At 40.1% G+C, this 6849-nt stretch overlaps 1 protein-coding gene across 2 annotated transcripts in view; it reads right to left on the minus strand.

Moving 5' to 3' along the window:
• The window catches only part of sybu (syntabulin (syntaxin-interacting)), a 31944-nt gene extending 26687 nt beyond the window's left edge, over window positions 1-5257 (minus strand). For both annotated transcript variants that reach the window (XM_039804809.1, XM_039804807.1), the window contains exon 1: window positions 5108-5257. The gene's annotated coding sequence lies outside the window, so the exon portion shown is untranslated. The remainder of the gene's footprint in view (window positions 1-5107) is intronic.
• Window positions 5258-6849: the final 1592 nt, after the last annotated feature.

The following is a 6849-nucleotide window of genomic DNA, read 5'->3' on the forward strand; positions in this document are numbered from 1 at the left end:
CAACTTCAGGATAACACTCTAAGATAAGCAAAAGATAGCAAAACCCACTCTCTGTGTCCTCATTCTGTGCCATGACTGTGGGGCTGCCTGCCAAAAGCTACCAAGTGCTCCCAGCATTGACAGATAATAGATGATGGAGTGATATTATATCCTCTTTAAAAAGATTGGTCACAAGTAGAGACCAAACTAGTAATAAACTCTTGGCAAAACGTTTTGTTCTGTACGTGCACATTTAAACAAGGTAGAAACTATTTCTTATTGATGATTTGAAGCTAAATAATGCAGAATTTCTCTCATGCTTGAATAAACTTCATACAATCACTTAACTTCCTCTCGCCTGTTGATTTCCTCTCAGCATCGTTGCCTTAGGGGTCAGTTGCATAAGTGCACACGTTCTTTCCTTTTTTGCATTTGGAATGATGTAAGACCTGTGTGCTGCTGTCACATCAGTGAACCCAAGCCTGTCTTCCCTCGCTCCGTCCAGATGGTACATTGTTTTACATTTTGCTGTGATCATCTAACTTCCCAAACAATTCCCCATCAATAACAGCATGATATCACCACTTGACCCAATATAAGCCATGTTCCCTTTATGAGCAGCCCAGAATCCTCTTTCTTTCCATACTGAGGCCCAAAGAGGATTGCAAAAATAGAGCAGAGACTCGTGGGAATCAAGCTCAAACCTTGTTTTATCAGACTCAAAAATAGATTTGCGTTCTGGGTGGCCTGCGTCATCTTGCCTACAGTTTCACTTTTATTTTCAGGCATCCATAGTATCATCATGCTGGAGCATTGTACAGCTGCCTGGCACACTGGCACAGCAGAATCAGATTATAGGCAGCAAAGCAGGGCAGAGCAAGCAGAGCCTTGCCCTAGCAACAGTCTTAGCAACCAAGGGAAAAAACGCTGCATGAAGGACTCAGGCTAGATGGGACCAATTATGTGTAAATCTGCACCGTACACAGTGTAGGTTTCTGTTGCTCATCCTGAGACGCTGTTCTTCACTGAGAAAATATCTGGAGTGTGCCGAGGTGGTGTGTGGGTGTTCACCATTCAGCTGCACAGTGTTTTTCTCAGACTGAATAAACATTGTGTCCTTGAGCCAGCGGGTGTCAGCTTAACTTCTATGCTATATAGTTATCCAAGTACTACAGACTTGTATTTCAGCTGTTTGTTGCCTAAGATTATGGTTTCATTTGGAATAATTTGGAATATGTCGCTTTTTCAAAACAGATTTTTCTTCCGAGGAGTGCAATAAATCCATTTATCAGAGAAAATGAACTAATGATGAAGGCATCATGGGTATTTAGCCATGATGATGGGCGTTAAATTAAATCTTCCAATGAGCCTGGGATATTGTTAATTTTGTCACCTATTTTTAATTTAGTCTTAGTCTTAGTCTTGTGCCAAAATGTTTTGTTAGTCAAGTTTTAGTCGACTAAAAGTCTCGTCATTTTAGTCTAGTTTTAGTCAAAAGAGAACTCAAGGTATCTTAGTCAAGTTTAGTCGACTAAAAGTCTCGCCATTTTAGTCAAGTTTTAGTCAAAACATTTTAGTCTTTTTTTTAAATAAATTATTTCTGATAACCATTTAAGTCAAATAGTTATAAAAATAAATATATGCTATAAAGTTATATAAATATTGAGCCTCTTCCTTTTTTCACTAGTAAACGACAAAAACAACCACTGCATGGGGAAAGGATATTTTACAATAAAATAAATGCAGCACGAAACTGGCGAGGCGTATTTCAAGTGAACGCAACATGTGTTGTTTTTCAGACAACGGCAGCTGCAGACTGTCGTACGTCTCGTGTTGGAATCCTCCACAGTGAAATAGAGACAAACCTTTACACCGTTTAGCTGTCAGCATTTTAACTGTGTTAAATCCAACTGCTAGCTAACGGTGGGCTAACGTTACCTGCTGCCAAGTGTAGTGTTAACTAGCGCCCCATGCAGCGATGTTTCGGTTGACTCTAACGTCCGTTTAGGAGCATCAGAGAGCAGCGCAGGCTATTCGGTCCGGTAGATAACGGTCGTTAGGGCACCTGTCGGTGCCGTAGCACCGGGTCTCGGTAACAGCTGAATATTCTATCTCATGATGAAAAAGTAGAGACGATTGTAGACAAAAATGAAGAGAGATTTTATCTTGGTTTTTATTTTATGCAAAACATTTTAGTTTCATCTTTTTTCTTCAACAATAATGAATGTTAATTTAGTTTTAGTCAGCGTTTTTGGACATTGGCGCAGTCTCGTCATCGTCTCGTCTTAGTCATGGAAAAAAAGGTCGTTGACGAACATATTTAGTCTCGTCTCGTCTGACGAAATTAACACTAGCCTGGGATGACTATGTACACTAGTAAAGTGCTTGAAAAATAATAAGATCCGAAGCGAATAAATAGTGGGAGAAATAATTCAACAAACAGGATGTCGTTGAGAGGAGAGAGCGGCATTTTACTATCTTAGGAAGTGACTTTTATACTTTCATGCAACTACAAGCAGCCATATGAAGGAAGTGCAGGAAGGTGGTGACATTAGAACATGAAAAATAAAGATCAGCTGTAGCGTCCTGGATCAAAATCATTTAAAAAGGAATCATCTCCTATTATTTTTTTGGGGGGGGGGGGGTATTTTAAGGTGTTTTTCCCCCCTTTTTTTTCCGCTTTTACCCCGAACCCCATTTAGGTTGTTTGACCAAAAAAAAAAAAAAAAAAAAAAAACGCCTGCTCATGCATGCTCTGCTTAGGGTTGGGTACCGAAACCCGGTTCCACTATGGAACTGGTTCCTACGCAACCGGTAGGAATCGGATCGAATTAGAACGCAAATTTCGGTTCCTCATTTTCAGTTCCATCATCCTTTCTCTGTAGTCTACCGTTAGCTAGCTAAAGTAAATGTAGGCTACTTTTAAAATGCCATATTTCCCCTCTGGGCTCACCAAAACAGACGTAAAAGCATATTAACCATTCACTTTTCAGTTTTTCAAGAATCAGTTTAGGAATCAGAATCGTTTTAAAAGTACCGGTTCGGCATCGGAATCGTAAAAATCCAAACGATACCCAACCCTAGCTCTGCTACCTGAAGTTAGTTAACAGGTTATCATAATTAGATTTTTATTTTTATTTTTATTTTTTTAATCTTAACTGTGGTTTCCATTGTGTTGATCCTGAACTAGCCCCTGTAAAGAAGCATTATGCCTTCAGGTCTCTTGCTTGACTCCAGACAATGTTGATTGGCTAGCCACTGAGCGACAGGCCAAGCATTATCTAAGTTGCAAACACAGGATTTTCAACTCTCTTAACCATGACAAACTGCTGCACACTACCTGCATAAGCAATACACAGTCACTCCAACAACTCAACCAAACACAGGAGTGCCCTGATTTAGGAAGTAGAAATACCGGGAAAGGAAGACTTGGGTAAAAGCTGTCAGTCGGATGCTGAGATAACACATATATGACTGGTAAACAAGTCTTTAAGCCTCAACTGAAGCTATTTCCCTGATCCAGATGGTCTACTTTTAAAACAGCATGGAGTGGGCGTGAATAGTAGATTCCCTTAATCCATCCCAGTCTATGTGCTTTCTAATGTTGATCATGCACATGGATTAAAGCTCTTTATTCCAATTTAACATTAACCCCATGATGCTCTCAGCCCATTTTGTTGTATTGACGTGGTTTTTAAGGAGGCTTTTTCCCAGTGATGACGACATTTAAAACACACTGATAAACTCCTAGGCGACATACTGTTGTACAGTTTTAAAAGGTGTGAGCTTAACTGAGCATCTATGTTCTAACACAGTAATTAGGGCTGGGTATCAGCAGTGAGCTCCTGAAATCGATTTGCTTCCGATTCACAAGGTCCCGATTCGATCACATTTCCAATTCAATATCATATACAGTAGGTTAGAGAAAATTCAGTTGCAATACCAATTTTGCTAGGATATAAAAGAGTTTCGTGGAGAACTTATGCTGTAAACTGTACAAGCAAGAAGCAACTCTCAAATATTTTTTAATACGCAAATGACCCGCATAAAGTACGTTTAAAGTACTTTTTTTCTTATACATTCATGATGAAAATGCATGTGTTAAAATTATTTTTTGAATCTATCACTCAAACAAAAATCGATTTTAATTGGTATTTTGAAAATGAAAAGATTTCACTCTTTTTTTTAGCAGCACATCGTTGGCAACACTTGTTCTGAGCTCATCAACCCTTAAACAGACTGCATCATCATTGCATGATGGCATGGCTGAGTAATCACTTCATCATTCCAGGGAGCATAAAGCATATTGAAACCAATACCAACACTGATAAAAAAAAAATGTTTTGATAGTCCAGAAGATGTTTATCAAGCTTGTATCATACATAAAAACACGGCTGACTGCTATGATGAACCCTACAGCATCTTTTTTATGCATCATTTTCTTCCACATAGACAATTAATGGTGCTAAAACCTTCACAAAATACATGAAATTATCACAATAATAATAATAATGTAACATTTTTTAAAGACTATATCAGCCATCAAATAAAACCACTGCTCTTACCACTGAAAAGACCCTCCCATGTGTTTCCATGTTTACATGCCTGCCTTTGTTTTTCACATCACTTCAGAGCCATTTTCATTGTTTCTAAGGAGATTTTCATGTCCTGATATCCACTGACAACGACAGCATCTTCTCCCACTCTGCCTGAAAATGGCTTGTGTTTTTATTCTATGATGTTGTATCCAGCGATGGGGATTTTGTTTTGCTTCATCTGGCGCTTCCACACTTGCTGCCTGGGCAGGTTTTACCCCCGGGAGATGCCTCAAGACTAAAGGCACGCGAAGTACGACATAGGCTAAGCAATGGTGATGTAAACATTCAACTTCAGACCTGATGGGTCCACATTTAACCCAGAACCACATACAACATTCATAATGTGTGCGAACATTTGGATGACTCGACAAAAGACTCGATCTTGAACTTATAAACAGCTCCTCCTCAGCCAAACTGTTCCCACCCTGTGTATAGTTTCATTTCATTTCGTTTTTCTTTTTAACCTAATGGTAATAATGGATTGGTTTGAAGTACTTTTTTGGTGAAAGGAGAATAAATGAAATGCTTGCCTGGATGTGTGATGGTGGTTGCTCTCAGAAGGATGCTGGTGCTCCGGGGGTGCCTGTCTCTCTGTCTCTCTGTCTCTCTGCCTCTCTGCTGCTCGGATGTCGGCTGGAGGAGAGCTGTGTGCACACTGAGGACACACACGATTGGACAAGAAGCGAAACCACTGACAGTGCACGCGCAATATGACGACCATCCCATAGTGTGTTACATAACACATGAGGCGTTACTTAACCACGCACTCCCCTCTATCATATGGAGCCATACGATGCAGACAGGCACACGTAGGTTATATGTGACATGTTTACATGAAAATCGGGCACATGGCATGTCTGTCAACATATGATGTAAATCTAAATGTAGGCTACGTTGTCCCTATAGTTTTTTTCAATCTAATAGGTGTTGTCTCATTTTACCACATGACATACGCCACAATACATTATTCATAAATGCACATTCTAATATATGAATATGTGAAAATCGACAAAATCAATACTATGTTTTCAGTTCTTGCATGGATTTGTGGGATATAATATTTCCTTGAAGGTTATTTTGTTGACTAAGTCACGCTAAAATGCACAGCATGACATACAGGCTGTTCAACACACAATGCAGGTACAGTGATGTGCATGTGTATATGTGCGTGTGTGTGTGTCTGTGAGTGCCTGCGTGCGTTTGTGTGTGCGTGCGTGTGTGTGTACGTGTGTGTGTGTGTGTGTGTGTGTGTGTGCGTGCGTGCGTGCGTGTGTGTGTGTGTTTGTTGACTTCCTCTCAGTGTGAGAGCGTGTTTGCTCTCCATGGTGCTGAAATCAGGGAGGTGGGTGCTGTTCCTGTGCCAATGCATATATCATTTATATTCGCCTGCGCTATGCCAATGTATCACGGTGACTGCAGCACTTACATATTTTGTAATATAGAAACATCATGTTTGCCTGAGCAACTGCGTCATGTAATCAAAACAGGGGAATTGTAGTGCCCTATTAACAGTCACTCTAGCTCTAGCCCATAGTAGGAATCCAATAATGTCATACATGTATCTCTGAAATAACCAGTAGGCCGTACGTTAATGTTAATGTGTCTTCGTTTGCGCGTTCATCAAGTGTGTCAGATTGGGTTCTAAAGAAGCACTGGACACTGGCAATTGTTAGCATGTGACATATGAGCAGCAGTGTGTCTTCTTATCACAGAGGCCCTCTGCTGGAACCCGATAATGTCAGACAGTGGGAGGCTGCCGGTTAACACAGCTAAATGGATTGCCATGAAGATCCCCATCACTATGACCTGATCACTGCAACTCACAACGCCTTGTTTGTTTTTGTATGGCCTAAAGCAAGTGGCACAGCCCTCCACGCCTATCTAAAACTTATGCCTAGCATTGATTATTCTTGATGCAAAATAACTTCAAACTGTTGAAATTACATTTGCTCCGTGATCTTGCATTATTGTGCCTTGTTTCATTTCTTTTTCGGTTAAAAAGAGCAAAGGACTGTAATAGGCTATGGCAATGACTGCGTGTTACACTATTATTTGATATGGCGGAGTTTACTTTAAAGAGTCAGAAAACCTTTAGAATATTTATCTAAACACAGTATGGCACGGTTTGGAAATTACAAATTTAGCCTGCAAATACATTACAAATCTTCCATCTGTTGGTGGCACGTGCATCTTTCTGGTTATCCAGACCATAGACTGTTAGTCTATGATCCAGACACAGCCCTGGTGATGCATTTAGGTAACATTGAGAAAA

This window comes from Perca fluviatilis, chromosome 7 (genome assembly GCF_010015445.1).
Source record: "Perca fluviatilis chromosome 7, GENO_Pfluv_1.0, whole genome shotgun sequence".
In the NCBI taxonomy this organism is placed as follows: Eukaryota; Metazoa; Chordata; class Actinopteri; order Perciformes; family Percidae; genus Perca; species Perca fluviatilis.